Genomic DNA, 19,858 nt, shown 5'->3' with positions numbered 1-19,858 from the left:
CGTTCCGTCCACTACATTATACGTCACACTAACAGCATTACCTTAAATTCCCACACCGCCATCTGCTGACTGGAGTGGGTAACGCAGTTGAGTAAAATGTATATTATAATGTTCAGACAAAAAGTTAAACGGTAGGAACTTCCTGAATTGGAATTACCCCTCTACACATGTACTGCACTGGAATTATCCCATTGGCTGGCAGAAACGTGCAGTTTCGTTTTTATTGGGCCATCAAAGCTGTGTCAGGGATTTTTGTGATTGGTTCCATTTCAGTCACATGTGCATAAGGGAGAGGTGGTGTCTGATGTCTGCAGGTCAATGCAGCTGAGAAATATGATCCTTGTAACTATTCTCTGTGAATATCAGCAGTGGTAATGATTGTGAAATATGATCCTTGTAATTATTCTCTGTGAATATCAGCAGTGGGAATGATTGTGAAATATGATCCTTGTAATTATTCTCTGTGAATATCAGCAGTGGTAATGATTGTGAAATATGATCCTTGTAATTATTCTCTGTGAATATCAGCAGTGGTAATGATTGTGAAATATGATCCTTGTAATTATTCTCTGTGAATATCAGCAGTGGTAATGATTGTGAAATATGATCCTTGTAATTATTCTCTGTGAATATCAGCAGTGGTAATGATTGTGAAATATGATCCTTGTAACTATTCTCTGTGAATATCAGCAGTGGTAATGATTGTGAAATATGATCCTTGTAATTATTCTCTGTGAATATCAGCAGTGGGAATGATTGTGAAATATGATCCTTGTAATTATTCTCTGTGAATATCAGCAGTGGTAATGATTGTGAAATATTTAGTTCATTTCATCAGAGCAACATGATAATTAATGATTTCTGAACAACCATTTTTTATTTAATGTCTATTAAGAATATCTGATCAACTTTATTTCACTTGGTGATGTTTCATTATAGAGAACATAACAATACATGACATCTACAGTGGTAATGTTTCATTATAGAGAACATGACATAACAATACATGACATCTACAGTGGTGATGTTTCATTATAGAGAACATAACATAACAATACATGACATCTACAGTGGTGATGTTTCATTATAGAGAACATAACATGACAATACATGACATCTACAGTGGTGATGTTTCATTATAGAGAACATAACATGACAATACATGACATCTACAGTGGTGATGTTTCATTATAGAGAACATAACATGACAATACATGACATCTACAGTGGTGATGTTTCATTATAGAGAACATAACATGACAATACATGACATCTACAGTGGTGATGTTTCATTATAGAGAACATGACATAACAATACATGACATCTACAGTGGTGATGTTTCATTATAGAGAACATAACATGACAATACATGACATCTACAGTGGTGATGTTTCATTATAGAGAACATGACAATACATGACATCTACAGTGGTGATGTTTCATTATAGAGAACATGACATAACAATACATGACATCTACAGTGGTGATGTTTCATTATAGAGAACATGACATAACAATACATGACATCTACAGTGGTGATGTTTCATTATAGAGAACATAACATGACAATACATGACATCTACAGTGGTGATGTTTCATTATAGAGAACATAACATAACAATACATGACATCTACAGTGGTTATGTTTCATTATAGAGAACATAACAATACATGACATCTACAGTGGTGATGTTTCATTATAGAGAACATGACATAACAATACATGACATCTACAGTGGTGATGTTTCATTATAGAGAACATGACAATACATGACATCTACAGTGGTGATGTTTCATTATAGAGAACATAACAATACATGACATCTACAGTGGTGATGTGTCATTATAGAGAACATAACATAACAATACATGACATCTACAGTGGTGATGTTTCATTATAGAGAACATAACATAACAATACATGACATCTACAGTGGTGATGTTTCATTATAGAGAACATGACATGACATCTACAGTGGTGATGTTTCATTATAGAGAACATAACATGACAATACATGACATCTACAGTGGTGATGTTTCATTATAGAGAACATGACATAACAATACATGACATCTACAGTGGTGATGTTTCATTATAGAGAACATAACAATACATGACATCTACAGTGGTGATGTTTCATTATAGAGAACATAACATAACAATACATGACATCTACAGTGGTGATGTTTCATTATAGAGAACATGACAATACATGACATCTACAGTGGTGATGTTTCATTATAGAGAACATAACATAACAATACATGACATCTACAGTGGTGATGTTTCATTATAGAGAACATGACAATACATGACATCTACAGTGGTGATGTTTCATTATAGAGAACATAACATAACAATACATGACATCTACAGTGGTGATGTTTCATTATAGAGAACATAACATGACAATACATGACATCTACAGTGGTGATGTTTCATTATAGAGAACATGACATAACAATACATGACATCTACAGTGGTGATGTTTCATTATAGAGAACATAACAATACATGACATCTACAGTGGTGATGTGTCATTATAGAGAACATAACAATACATGACATCTACAGTGGTGATGTTTCATTATAGAGAACATAACAATACATGACATCTACAGTGGTGATGTTTCATTATAGAGAACATGACATAACAATACATGACATCTACAGTGGTGATGTTTCATTATAGAGAACATGACATAACAATACATGACATCTACAGTGGTGATGTTTCATTATAGAGAACATAACATAACAATACATGACATCTACAGTGGTGATGTTTCATTATAGAGAACATGACAATACATGACATCTACAGTGGTGATGTTTCATTATAGAGAACATAACAATACATGACATCTACAGTGGTGATGTTTCATTATAGAGAACATGACATAACAATACATGACATCTACAGTGGTGATGTTTCATTATAGAGAACATGACATAACAATACATGACATCTACAGTGGTGATGTTTCATTATAGAGAACATAACATGACAATACATGACATCTACAGTGGTGATGTTTCATTATAGAGAACATAACATAACAATACATGACATCTACAGTGGTGATGTTTCATTATAGAGAACATAACATGACAATACATGACATCTACAGTGGTGATGTTTCATTATAGAGAACATAACAATACATGACATCTACAGTGGTGATGTTTCATTATAGAGAACATAACAATACATGACATCTACAGTGGTGATGTGTCATTATAGAGAACATAACATAACAATACATGACATCTACAGTGGTGATGTTTCATTATAGAGAACATGACAATACATGACATCTACAGTGGTGATGTTTCATTATAGAGAACATAACAATACATGACATCTACAGTGGTGATGTTTCATTATAGAGAACATAACATGACAATACATGACATCTACAGTGGTGATGTTTCATTATAGAGAACATGACATAACAATACATGACATCTACAGTGGTGATGTTTCATTATAGAGAACATGACATAACAATACATGACATCTACAGTGGTGATGTTTCATTATAGAGAACATGACATAACAATACATGACATCTACAGTGGTGATGTTTCATTATAGAGAACATAACAATACATGACATCTACAGTGGTGATGTTTCATTATAGAGAACATAACAATACATGACATCTACAGTGGTGATGTTTCATTATAGAGAACATAACAATACATGACATCTACAGTGGTGATGTTTCATTATAGAGAACATAACATAACAATACATGACATCTACAGTGGTGATGTTTCATTATAGAGAACATAACAATACATGACATCTACAGTGGTGATGTTTCATTATAGAGAACATAACATAACAATACATGACATCTACAGTGGTGATGTTTCATTATAGAGAACATGACATAACAATACATGACATCTACAGTGGTGATGTTTCATTATAGAGAACATAACATGACAATACATGACATCTACAGTGGTGATGTTTCATTATAGAGAACATGACATAACAATACATGACATCTACAGTGGTGATGTTTCATTATAGAGAACATGACATGACAATACATGACATCTACAGTGGTGATGTTTCATTATAGAGAACATAACAATACATGACATCTACAGTGGTGATGTTTCATTATAGAGAACATGACAATACATGACATCTACAGTGGTGATGTTTCATTATAGAGAACATGACAATACATGACATCTACAGTGGTGATGTTTCATTATAGAGAACATGACATGACAATACATGACATCTACAGTGGTGATGTTTCATTATAGAGAACATAACATAACAATACATGACATCTACAGTGGTGATGTTTCATTATAGAGAACATGACATAACAATACATGACATCTACAGTGGTGATGTTTCATTATAGAGAACATGACAATACATGACATCTACAGTGGTGATGTTTCATTATAGAGAACATGACAATACATGACATCTACAGTGGTGATGTTTCATTATAGAGAACATAACAATACATGACATCTACAGTGGTGATGTTTCATTATAGAGAACATAACAATACATGACATCTACAGTGGTGATGTTTCATTATAGAGAACATAACATAACAATACATGACATCTACAGTGGTGATGTTTCATTATAGAGAACATGACAATACATGACATCTACAGTGGTGATGTTTCATTATAGAGAACATGACAATACATGACATCTACAGTGGTGATGTTTCATTATAGAGAACATGACAATACATGACATCTACAGTGGTGATGTTTCATTATAGAGAACATGACATGACAATACATGACATCTACAGTGGTGATGTTTCATTATAGAGAACATAACAATACATGACATCTACAGTGGTGATGTTTCATTATAGAGAACATGACAATACATGACATCTACAGTGGTGATGTTTCATTATAGAGAACATAACATAACAATACATGACATCTACAGTGGTGATGTTTCATTATAGAGAACATAACATGACAATACATGACATCTACAGTGGTGATGTGTCATTATAGAGAACATAACAATACATGACATCTACAGTGGTGATGTTTCATTATAGAGAACATAACATAACAATACATGACATCTACAGTGGTGATGTTTCATTATAGAGAACATAACATGACAATACATGACATCTACAGTGGTGATGTTTCATTATAGAGAACATGACATGACAATACATGACATCTACAGTGGTGATGTTTCATTATAGAGAACATAACAATACATGACATCTACAGTGGTGATGTTTCATTATAGAGAACATGACATGACAATACATGACATCTACAGTGGTGATGTTTCATTATAGAGAACATGACATAACAATACATGACATCTACAGTGGTGATGTTTCATTATAGAGAACATGACAATACATGACATCTACAGTGGTGATGTTTCATTATAGAGAACATGACATAACAATACATGACATCTACAGTGGTGATGTTTCATTATAGAGAACATGACATAACAATACATGACATCTACAGTGGTGATGTTTCATTATAGAGAACATGACATGACAATACATGACATCTACAGTGGTGATGTTTCATTATAGAGAACATGACATAACAATACATGACATCTACAGTGGTGATGTTTCATTATAGAGAACATAACATGACAATACATGACATCTACAGTGGTGATGTTTCATTATAGAGAACATGACATAACAATACATGACATCTACAGTGGTGATGTTTCATTATAGAGAACATGACAATACATGACATCTACAGTGGTGATGTTTCATTATAGAGAACATGACATGACAATACATGACATCTACAGTGGTGATGTTTCATTATAGAGAACATAACATGACAATACATGACATCTACAGTGGTGATGTTTCATTATAGAGAACATGACATAACAATACATGACATCTACAGTGGTGATGTTTCATTATAGAGAACATGACAATACATGACATCTACAGTGGTGATGTTTCATTATAGAGAACATGACAATACATGACATCTACAGTGGTGATGTTTCATTATAGAGAACATGACAATACATGACATCTACAGTGGTGATGTTTCATTATAGAGAACATGACATAACAATACATGACATCTACAGTGGTGATGTTTCATTATAGAGAACATGACATAACAATACATGACATCTACAGTGGTGATGTTTCATTATAGAGAACATGACAATACATGACATCTACAGTGGTGATGTTTCATTATAGAGAACATAACATGACAATACATGACATCTACAGTGGTGATGTTTCATTATAGAGAACATGACAATACATGACATCTACAGTGGTGATGTTTCATTATAGAGAACATAACATAACAATACATGACATCTACAGTGGTGATGTTTCATTATAGAGAACATAACATGACAATACATGACATCTACAGTGGTTATGTTTCATTATAGAGAACATAACATGACAATACATGACATCTACAGTGGTGATGTTTCATTATAGAGAACATAACATGACAATACATGACATCTACAGTGGTGATGTTTCATTATAGAGAACATGACATGACAATACATGACATCTACAGTGGTGATGTTTCATTATAGAGAACATAACAATACATGACATCTACAGTGGTGATGTTTCATTATAGAGAACATGACAATACATGACATCTACAGTGGTGATGTTTCATTATAGAGAACATAACATGACAATACATGACATCTACAGTGGTGATGTTTCATTATAGAGAACATGACAATACATGACATCTACAGTGGTGATGTTTCATTATAGAGAACATAACATGACAATACATGACATCTACAGTGGTTATGTTTCATTATAGAGAACATAACATGACAATACATGACATCTACAGTGGTGATGTTTCATTATAGAGAACATGACATGACAATACATGACATCTACAGTGGTGATGTTTCATTATAGAGAACATGACAATACATGACATCTACAGTGGTGATGTTTCATTATAGAGAACATGACAATACATGACATCTACAGTGGTGATGTTTCATTATAGAGAACATGACAATACATGACATCTACAGTGGTGATGTTTCATTATAGAGAACATGACATAACAATACATGACATCTACAGTGGTGATGTTTCATTATAGAGAACATGACATAACAATACATGACATCTACAGTGGTGATGTTTCATTATAGAGAACATGACAATACATGACATCTACAGTGGTGATGTTTCATTATAGAGAACATGACAATACATGACATCTACAGTGGTGATGTTTCATTATAGAGAACATAACATGACAATACATGACATCTACAGTGGTTATGTTTCATTATAGAGAACATAACATGACAATACATGACATCTACAGTGGTGATGTTTCATTATAGAGAACATGACATGACAATACATGACATCTACAGTGGTGATGTTTCATTATAGAGAACATAACATAACAATACATGACATCTACAGTGGTGATGTTTCATTATAGAGAACATAACAATACATGACATCTACAGTGGTGATGTTTCATTATAGAGAACATAACATAACAATACATGACATCTACAGTGGTGATGTTTCATTATAGAGAACATAACAATACATGACATCTACAGTGGTGATGTTTCATTATAGAGAACATGACATAACAATACATGACATCTACAGTGGTGATGTTTCATTATAGAGAACATGACATGACAATACATGACATCTACAGTGGTGATGTTTCATTATAGAGAACATAACATAACAATACATGACATCTACAGTGGTGATGTTTCATTATAGAGAACATAACAATACATGACATCTACAGTGGTGATGTGTCATTATAGAGAACATAACATGACAATACATGACATCTACAGTGGTGATGTTTCATTATAGAGAACATGACAATACATGACATCTAAGTAGCTGAATATGATTATGGACTAACACTTTGAAGGACACAACTCATGTTGTTCTGGTTAAACAGTGGGGATTTTTTTTACAATTAGGAAATAATATGTCATGTTTTACTCGTACCTCAGCCAGCATTGTGAATGGTTAGGAAATAATATGTCATGTTTTACTCGTACCTCAGCCAGCATTGTGAATGGTTAGGAAATAATATGTCATGTTTTACTAGTACCTCAGCCAGCATTGTGAATGGTTAGGAAATAATATGTCATGTTTTACTAGTACCTCAGCCAGCATTGTGAATGGTTAGGAAATAATATGTCATGTTTTACTCGTACCTCAGCCAGCATTGTGAATTGTTAGGAAATAATATGTCATGTTTTACTCGTACCTCAGCCAGCATTGTGAATGGTTAGGAAATAATATGTCATGTTTTACTCGTACCTCAGCCAGCATTGTGAATGGTTAGGAAATAATATGTCATGTTTTACTCGTACCTCAGCCAGCATTGTGAATGGTTAGGAAATAATATGTCATGTTTTACTAGTACCTCAGCCAGCATTGTGAATGGTTAGGAAATAATATGTCATGTTTTACTCGTACCTCAGCCAGCATTGTGAATGGTTAGGAAATAATATGTCATGTTTTACTCGTACCTCAGCCAGCATTGTGAATGGTTAGGAAATAATATGTCATGTTTTACTAGTACCTCAGCCAGCATTGTGAATGGTTAGGAAATAATATGTCATGTTTTACTCGTACCTCAGCCAGCATTGTGAATGGTTAGGAAATAATATGTCATGTTTTACTAGTACCTCAGCCAGCATTGTGAATGGTTAGGAAATAATATGTCATGTTTTACTCGTACCTCAGCCAGCATTGTGAATGGTTAGGAAATAATATGTCATGTTTTACTAGTACCTCAGCCAGCATTGTGAATGGTTAGGAAATAATATGTCATGTTTTACTAGTACCTCAGCCAGCATTGTGAATGGTTAGGAAATAATATGTCATGTTTTACTCGTACCTCAGCCAGCATTGTGAATGGTGTCTGATGCGATGACATACTAGACCATGACAGGAAATATAATACTTTGGTGTTTTTAGTCATGCATGAAATGTCTGGGGTGGTTCTGTGGTTATAAGTTACTGACCTTGGAAAACATTTCTGGCCATGCTGGCAGGGTCTGAATCAAACCCAATGTCCACCTGGTACACTGACAGGGTCTGAATCAAACCCAATGTCCACCTGGTACACTGGCAGGGTCTGAATCAACCCAATGTCCACCTGGTACACTGGCAGGGTCTGAATCAACCCAATGTCCACCTGGAACACTGGCAGGGTCTGAATCAAACCAAATGTCCACCTGGTACACTGGCAGGGTCTGAATCAACCCAATGTCCACCTGGAACACTGGCAGGGTCTGAATCAAACCAATGTCCACCTGGTACACTGACAGGGTCTGAATCAAACCAATGTCCACCTGGTACACTGACAGGGTCTGAATCAAACCCAATGTCCACCTGGCACACTGACAGGGTCTGAATCAACCCAATGTCCACCTGGTACACTGACAGGGTCTGAATCAACCCAATGTCCACCTGGTACACTGGCAGGGTCTGAATCAAACCAATGTCCACCTGGTACACTGACAGGGTCTGAATCAAACCCAATGTCCACCTGGCACACTGACAGGGTCTGAATCAACCCAATGTCCACCTGGTACACTGACAGGGTCTGAATCAACCCAATGTCCACCTGGTACACTGACAGGGTCTGAATCAAACCCAATGTCCACCTGGTACACTGACAGGGTCTGAATCAACCCAATGTCCACCTGGTACACTGACAGGGTCTGAATCAAACCCAATGTCCACCTGGTACACTGACAGGGTCTGAATCAAACCCAATGTCCACCTGGTACACTGACAGGGTCTGAATCAACCCAATGTCCACCTGGTACACTGACAGGGTCTGAACCAACCCAATGTTAAGGGGAGGGAAGATTGGTCAAGAGGGTGATGATTATTGTTGTTCTACTGCCTGATTGTTATGCAACAACACTGTTTACAAAAGCTTTGTTAAATCAGCACAACAGTTTTCAGCTGTGCTAACATAATTGCAAAAGGGTTTTCTACTGATCAATTAGCCTTTTAAAATGATAAACTTGGATTAGCTAACACAACGTGCCATTGGAACACAGGAGTGATGGTTGCTGATAATGGGCCTCTGTACGCCTATGTAGATATTCCATAAACAATCAGCTGTTTCCAGCTACAATAGTCATTTACAACATGAACAATGTCTACACTGTATTTCAGATCAATTTGATGTTATTTTAATGGACAAAAAAAGTGTTTTTCTTTCAAAAACAAGAACATTTCTAAGTGACTCCAACCTTTTGAACGGTAGTGTTAATCATTTTAGAATAAGGCTGTAATGTAACAAAATGTGGAAAAAGTGAAGGGGTCTGAATACTTTCCGAATGCACTGTATTGTTACACCATGTAGGAGCAGTATAGACCTAGTCTGTTCATTATATACATCTACAAGATGTATTGTTACACCATGTAGCAGCAGTATGGAGGTACAGTGGGGGACAAAATTGTTGACACCCTTGATAAAGATGAGCAAAAACAACTCTATAAAATAAAGAATTCAAATACTTCTATGTAAAAAAAAGGGTGAATTATATTATTTTATACTAATACAATTGCTCAGAGAAAGAGATTTAGTTTAACATGTAATTCTCAAAAGGCAGGGGTCTGAATTATTGCCACCCATGTTTTCAATACTCCAGCACCTTCCCCTTGGGAAAATAACGACACTGAAATGTTTTATGAGATTAGAAAACACATTGGGTGGGATCTTAGACCCTTCCTCCATACAGAATCTCTCCATGTCCTTGATTTATTTAGTCGGTCTTATGGACTGCCCTTTTCAATTCAAACCACAGGTTTTCAATGGAGTTCAAGTCCGAAGACTGAGATGGCCATTGAAAATGTTGATTTTGTGCCCAATTAACCATTTCTTTGTGGATGTTGATGTGTCTTGCTGGAAGATCCACTTATGGCCAAGTTTCAGCCTCCTAGCAGAGAGGTAACCAGGTTTTGGGCTAAAATATCCTGGTAGTGGGTAAAGTTTATTTATTTATTTCATACAGTAATTTTAGCTCATCTTTATCAAGGGTATCAATAACTAGGTGCTTATTTTGATATGTAGTTATTTGACTGAATCAGAAATACAGATGTGAAGTAGATGTAGAGTTTGTTTTAAATTCTCAGAAAAAATCTGAACTAATCAAACAAAACTTGTTGCTCTTTGTACGTGTTGATATAATATTCATATTTAATGGAGAGGAAAAAAACGTTTCCCTAAACTGCTTTATAATATTATAATTCAATGAAGAATAAAAATAGTTTTCCCTCCTCAACTGCGTTTCCTCCCTCCAGACAGCAGATGGCGATATGTGTCTTTCAGGCGATGTTTCTAGTGTGACGTATAATCTAGTGGACGGAACTCTTCAACAACTGCAGCCACCTCGGTAGCTCGCTAGCCGACAAAGTCTGAACATTCAAGTTCTTAAGACAATTTCGTGGTTTAATTGCCACTGTGATTTAAACATAGTACTCCATTTTATGTAATATTTACGTTGTAAGTCAACTAGCTGGCTGGTTAAGTTAGCACTAGGCTAGTCGCTAATGCTAACTAGCTAACATCCCCGACCATGAGTTCACTAAGCTACTCTCCTCCTGATAAAGAAGAGGAGGTCTGCTGGACGGAGAAAGAAGGTCTGGTGAAAGAGGAGGAGGAAGAGGAGGCTGTTACAATTCAAAAACACGTAGAGGGTGAAGCTGTTACAGTGAAAGAAGAAGAGAAAGACGTTACAGAGAAAGAAGAGGAAGACGCGTTCAGAGTGAAAGAGGAGGAGGATGTTACTGTGAAAGAAGAGGAGGAAGTGAAAGAAAATGAAAACGTTTTTGGAATGAAGGATGAAGAGGGGGAGATTACTGTCACATTAGAGGAGGACGAAGAAGAGAAGACCGGAGAACTGATTAACACCAGTAAATACAGTGAGTACTATCTAATAAAACAGGAACATTGATCTGATTAACACTAGTAAATACAGTGAGTACTATCTAATAAAACAGGGACATTGATCTGATTAACACCAGTAAATACAGTGAGTACTATCTAATAAAACAGGGACATTGATCTGATTAACACTAGTAAATACAGTGAGTACTATCTAATAAAACAGGGACATTGATCTGATTAACACCAGTAAATACAGTGAGTACTATCTAATAAAACAGGGACATTGATCTGATTAACACCAGTAAATACAGTGAGTACTATCTAATAAAACAGGGACATTGATCTGATTAACACCAGTAAATACAGTGAGTACTATCTTATAAAACAGGGACATTGATCTGATTAACACCAGTAAATACAGTGAGTACTATCTAATAAAACAGGGACATTGATCTGATTAACACCAGTAAATACAGTGAGTACTATCTAATAAAACAGGGACATTGATCTGATTAACACCAGTAAATACAGTGAGTGCTATCTTATAAAACAGGGACACAAACTCTGCAGTTGTTGAACTAATGTGTGATTTTTAAAAGGGCATTCTACACTTGAATATGTTTCTGTACTGTCGGAATTGTTCATGACGTCCTACAGTGATTTAAAAAAAAAAACTTTTCCTGTTGAAAAGTGATATAAATACAGTAAAGTATAAACACACTAATGGGAAACAAATAAATGTTTTGAGCAAAATAGTGTTTTTTTAACAACTGCAAACTAGAAGGAGTGAGTGATGTCATAGTAAGGTCTCCAAGGAGTTGGCTTGATGGGAAGTCGTGATGTCATCCAATAGGAGACTGATATTCATGTGAATATTCATTATTCTTTTTAAAATCCTTCCTGTTCTGTCAAGTATGTTGTTGATCATTGCTAGAAAGCCGTTTTCAAGTCTTGCTATAGACTTTCAAGATGATTTAAGTCCAAACTGTAACTAGGCCACTCAGGAACATTCAATGTCATCTTGGTAAGCTCCTCCAGTGTAGATTTGGCCTTGTGGTTTAGGTTATTGTCCTGTTAGGACAGTTTTTTGTATTCAGATCTCTGAAATGCTCTCTACCTACGTAACATTTAGTGTCTCCTTGTGTTACGCTGGGAAAACAGTTTGCATGGGCACAGAAATACTAAATAATTTCAGAGTTTGCTAAATCCAATGGTAAAAACCGAGTCACCTTAACTTTATTGACAACACCCAAATGGATACTGTCATTAATGCGGTTCTTCAATAATTACACATAATACTTAATACTGTAGCTGTTTAGTTACAGTCACATGTTCAACTATCATCAGCTGATCCAGGAAATCATTTTCTGAATGACAGTCACATGACAAACATCACGACATGCAACAACAACCAAAGTGCTTCTTCATTCATTACTCTGGTAAAGACAGTTATGCTGTGCTGCACATTGGATCCAACATCCCTAACAAATTCATGTTTATAATGTGCTATTGTCTGGTTGATGTACTGTAGGGTCTCGTTAGTCTGTCTGGACACAGAGATACTTCGCTCATAATGTGTAGAGAACTGTTCCTTGATGGATAGGCTATTGTACAACACACAGAGCTATTTTCCTATATTCAGGACATTTAGAATGACAACACATTACAGAGTAGCCTAGTGGGATTATTCACAAAATTATCTGGTGATCAGGTTATGAAATGTCATGACAGACATTTTAGTTTCCATGTTTCACCTGAAATATTAAATGATTTATAGTCCTAGGTCTATGTTATTGTTAGGTGAAGTTATGGGTCCTACAGTAGGTCTACGTTATTGTTAGGTGAAGTTATGGGTCCTACAGTAGGTCTATGTTATTGTGAGGTGAAGTTATGGGTCCTACAGTAGGTCTATGTTATTGTTAGGTGAAGTTATGGGTCCTACAGTAGGTCTATGTTATTGTTAGGTGAAGTTATGGGTCCTACAGTAGGTCTGTGTTGTTGTTAGGTGAAGTTATGGGTCCTACAGTAGGTCTATGTTATTGTTAGGTGAAGTTATGGGTCCTACAGTAGGTCTATGTTGTTAGGTGAAGTTATGGGTCCTACAGTAGGTCTATGTTATTGTTAGGTGAAGTTATGGGTCCTACAGTAGGTCTATGTTATTGTTAGGTGAAGTTATGAGCCAATTTGTTAAACACTTGGTGTACAAACCCTCATTGTCAGGCTGATGGAAAAGCTAGCCAAAGAGCATTTTACTGGTTGAAGTGTTTTTTAAGTATAAAGCAGTTGATTTGCGACAATAACACAAACATATTAAGCAGGAGATTCAAGCGAGCCTTACAATTATAATCCAAAAGTAATGTGAAATGCACTCATAAGCAACCTGCAAATGGTGGCTATTTTTGCTGTCAACCTATGAGAACTCCCCTGTGTTTTCCCCCACGGTGGTGAATTAGTGAATAGACACAGAGCTTAATGTGAGTTTCCTTGAGTAGCACTCCTGATCTTGTCCTGATAGTGTGCTGTAATATTCAGAATACAAGGACGAGGACCAGCTGCCTCCAATTGGAGATCAACCCCAAAAACAACAACATAGAAATAGAAAAACTAGAACTTAAACATAGACATAGAAAACCACCCAAAAACACCCCCTGTCACGCTCTACTATAGAAAATGACATCTTACAAGGGTCAGGACGTGACAACTACATCCATAACTAGTGGTTTCCTCATTACCAGATATACTACATCCATAACTAGTGGTTTCCTCATTACCAGATATACTACATCCAAAACTAGTGGTTTCCTCATTACCAGATATACTACATCCATAACTAGTGGTTTCCTCATTAGCAGATATACTACATCCATAACTAGTGGTTTCCTCATTACCAGATATACTACATCCATAACTAGCGGTTTCCTCATTACCAGATATACTACATCCATAACTAGCGGTTTCCTCCTTACCAGATATACTACATCCATAACTAGTGGTTTCCTCATTAGCAGATATACTACATCCATAACTAGTGGTTTCCTCATTAGCAGATATACTACATCCATAACTAGTGGTTTCCTCATTACCAGATATACTACATCCATAACTAGTGGTTTCCTCATTAGCAGATATACTACATCCATAACTAGTGGTTTCCTCATTAGCAGATATACTACATCCATAACTAGTGGTTTCCTCATTAGCAGATATACTACATCCATAACTAGTGGTTTACTCATTACCAGATATACTACATCCATAACTAGTGGTTTCCTCATTACCAGATATACTACATCCGTAACTAGTGGTTTCCTCATTACCAGATATACTACATCCATAACTAGTGGTTTCCTCATTAGCAGATATACTACATCCATAACTAGTGGTTTCCTCATTACCAGATATACTACATCCATAACTAGTGGTTTCCTCATTAGCAGATATACTACATCCATAACTAGTGGTTTCCTCATTACCAGATATACTACATCCATAACTAGTGGTTTCCTCATTACCAGATATACTACATCCATAACTAGTGGTTTCCTCATTACCAGATATACTACATCCATAACTAGTGGTTTCCTCATTACCAGATATACTACATCCATAACTAGTGGTTTCCTCATTACCAGATATACTACATCCATAACTAGTGGTTTCCTCATTAGCAGATATACTACATCCATAACTAGTGGTTTCCTCATTACCAGATATACTACATCCATAACTAGTGGTTTCCTCATTACCAGATATACTACATCCATAACTAGTGGTTTCCTCATTACCAGATATACTACATCCATAACTAGTGGTTTCCTCATTAGCAGATATACTACATCCATAACTAGTGGTTTCCTCATTACCAGATATACTACATCCATAACTAGTGGTTTCCTCATTAGCAGATATACTACATCCATAACTAGTGGTTTCCTCATTACCAGATATACTACATCCATAACTAGTGGTTTCCTCATTAGCAGATATACTACATCCATAACTAGTGGTTTCCTCATTACCAGATATACTACATCCATAACTAGTGGTTTCCTCATTACCAGATATACTACATCCATAACTAGTGGTTTCCTCATTACCAGATATACTACATCCATAACTAGTGGTTTCCTCATTACCAGATATACTACATCTATAACTAGTGGTTTCCTCATTACCAGATATACTACATCCATAACTAGTGGTTTCCTCATTACCAGATATACTACATCCATAACTAGTGGTTTCCTCATTAGCAGATATACTACATCCATAACTAGTGGTTTCCTCATTACCAGATATACTACATCCATAACTAGTGGTTTCCTCATTACCAGATATACTACATCCATAACTAGTGGTTTCCTCATTACCAGATATACTACATCCATAACTAGTGGTTTCCTCATTACCAGATATACTACATCCATAACTAGTGGTTTCCTCATTACCAGATATACTACATCCATAACTAGTGGTCTCCTCATTACCAGATATACTACATCCATAACTAGTGGTTTCCTCATTACCAGATATACTACATCCATAACCAGTAGTTTCCTCATTAGCAGGGAGGAGTTTCTGCAATCAAATTGCCCTCGTGCTGCAATTTTAGCAAACACAGAAAAAGGCCTATATTGGAGACCAAAAGTCGTCTGGCACACTGCTTAGAGTTTCAACAACTTGAATAACTTATTTCTAGCCTACAATCATCGATGTTACTACTAATGTGAAAACAAGACTAAATATGACTATTGTTGCTATCTTGACTGTCTTAATTTTCAAATTTAACAGATGACAATTGTTGTACAGTTTCATGGGTACGCTCTGGACATCACCCTTTACCTCAAATAAATAGTGGATTTCTGCTGTTGTGGGCATTTAATCATCTGTCTGACTTTGTTGTTCACACAGGAGAGAGACGTGACTATCGTGGATCCTCTGGGGAGCCTCAACAACCTCATGATGCTGACGAGGCAGAGAAGAGTCTCTCTACATTAGAACACCTCAATAAACACCTGCAGAGACCCACAGGGAAGAGAACTCACTGCTGCTCTGACTGTGGGAAGAGATTCAACTCTTCATCAAACCTTAAAATACATAAAAGAATTCACACAGGAGAGAAACCTTATAGCTGTAGTCAATGTGGGAAGAGTTTTACTCAGCTAAACAGCCTGATAGTACACCAACGGACACACACAGGAGATAAATCTTATAGCTGTAGTCAATGTGGGAAGAGTTTTTCTACATCTAGCTATCTAACTATACACCAGAGAACACACACAGGAGAGAAACCTTATGGCTGTGATCAATGTGGGAAGAGTTTTATTCGGCTACAAACCCTGAAATCACATCAGAGAATACACACAGGAGAGAAACCTGTAATCAATGTGGGAAGAGTTTTAATCAGCTAAACAGCCTGATAGTACACCAGAGAACACACACAGGAGAGAAAAGCTACAAGACCATGGTGCTTGCCTACGGAGCTGTGAGGGGAACGGCACCTCCGTACCTTCAGGCTCTGATCAGGCCCTACACCCAAACAAGGGCACTCCGTTCATCCACCTCTGGCCTGCTCGCCTCCCTACCTCTGAGGAAGCACAGTTCCCGCTCAGCCCAGTCAAAACTGTTCGCTGCTCTGGCACCCCAATGGTGGAACAAGCTCCCTCACGACGCCAGGACAGCGGAGTCAATCACCACCTTCCGGAGACACCTGAAACCCCACCTCTTCAAGGAATACCTGGGATAGGATAAAGTAATCCTTCTAACCCCCCCCTTAAAAGATTTAGATGCACTATTGTAAAGTGGTTGTTCCACTGGATATTATAGGTGAATGCACCAATTTGTAAGTCGCTCTGGATAAGAGCGTCTGCTAAATGACTAAAATGTAAAATGTAAATGTAAATGTGATCAATGTGGGAAGAGTTTTGGTACATCTGGACGACACACCAGAGAACACACACAGGAGAGAAACCTTATAGCTGTGGTCAATGTGGGAAGAGTTTTACTACATCTAGCCAGCTGACTTTGCACCAGAGAACACACACAGGACATAATCCTTATAGCTGTACTCAATGTGGGAAGACATACTCTGATAAAAGTTATCTGATCAAACATCAGAAAATACATGAAGGAGTTGTTTCATGATATCAATGAAATGATGTCACAATGTAGAATGTTTTAACATTGTAGTAGGAGTATTTTAATGATGTCACAATGTAGAACCCTAAACGTTTGTCCCCTGTTCTATTGATTTCAACATGATATGGATATTAGCCTCAGGGGGAAAATCCAGGCTCTGAAATGGAAGAGTTACTATTTATGAGATTTAATAAAATGGTGTTACACTTACCATGTTGGTGACCCACTTGAATCAAAATGCACCACTTCAAAATGTAGCTAGCTGTTTTCTACAAGTTGTCCTTTAACCAGGGATGTACACATTATTCCCAGATTCCGTGTGGTTTTTGAGCTGTTAGTTTTAACAGGACGTGCAACCTCATCTCCCTCCTCTCGCACAAATGATTTCAACATGATATCGATGAGTTATGACAAATAAGTGTTGTGTTCCTTTGTTTAGTGACCCCTACATTTAAATGCATCACTCCAAAATGTAGCTGACTGTCTTCTGCAGGTTGTCCTCTAACCAGTGAGGTAAAATATATCTCCATTTCCATGTGTTTTTTGTTTTGTTGTGTTAGTTTGAAGAGCAGATTCAACCTGATTTCCCCCCTAATGGATATCAGTGATTTATTGCTAAATATAGCACGTTTTTCGTGCTTGTGCAGTTTATAAGCTGCTTGTTTTAAATAATACAAGTAATATGATTATTGTGGCAGATGTTTGTGTATATAGCACATGTTATGTTTAGGTTTGGACATGTTAAAATTGTGTTTTGACATTGGGGATATCCCACCTAGCAACATGTAATTGAAAAGCTGTTGAAAATAAGACTATGCAACCAAATATTTCATATTTACATTTCATGTAACATTTAGTAATAATTATTTATGTAACCAACTGACTATTATATTGACATTGTTACCCTGTTTTTATAATATCAGGGTTCATTCTCAGATGTGCCAACCCAAATGTACTAGAGCATGACATTGGGGACTGGGCCCCGATCCAACAACATGCCTATCTAGTGAACCCTGAGAAGAGAGAGAAGCTCTGCAGTGAGGTGGAAAGTTACTATGGATATTGCAGGAGTTTCCTCTTGAAATCAGACATGTCCGTGGTAAGGACAACTTGGTTGCTGATTGTCTCAAGGGTGGGCAGTCAAAAAGATTTGTGTTTTGTGTTTAGCCAGTGTGTTGCCATGGATCACAATTTATTATGACTGCATGTTTTTCCGTATTGGAGATGAGTTTTGTTTGGACTCGTTCCAAGGGGACGAGAGTTCTAGAAGCTAGTGAGTTTTAGGAAGACTAGAGTTCTAGAAGTGTATATATATTGTCTTGAATTGTTGACAGCCAGTGGACACCATGTTTATATTGGTGAAGCATTGTAGTTGATTATAATGTGAATTGGAAGTTTTTTTCTGTTGTTGGTAAGCATTCTCTTAAGGTGTTACCGTCTTTGGTTTTTCCATTTTTGTTTTGAGGTTTGGAATGTAGCACGTAGGACGCACTGATTGGTGTCACCTCGTTAGTCAGTATGTGTTACACCTGTGCTGGCTTGTCCATCTCGTTAGTGGGAAGGTGTTTCACCTGAGCTGGTCCAGGTTCTATTTAAGAGTGTCTGGCCCAGTGCTCCAGTTGTCTTGATACATGTGGAGAGTCAACACCTTTAGTTGCTCCACCTTTTTGGTTTACTTCCTGTCTTTAAGTTTGGTGTGGGTTTTTCTTTTGTTTGTCTCTTCTTGGGCAGATTTAGTGGGTCTCATGGTGGGTGTCTTTTAGGTCCCAGTTGT

This window comes from Salmo salar, unplaced genomic scaffold, assembly GCF_965601325.2.
Source record: "Salmo salar unplaced genomic scaffold, fSalSal1 ptg000129l, whole genome shotgun sequence".
NCBI classification, from domain to species: domain Eukaryota; kingdom Metazoa; phylum Chordata; class Actinopteri; order Salmoniformes; family Salmonidae; genus Salmo; species Salmo salar.
Note: the sequence above shows the minus strand (reverse complement) of the source record.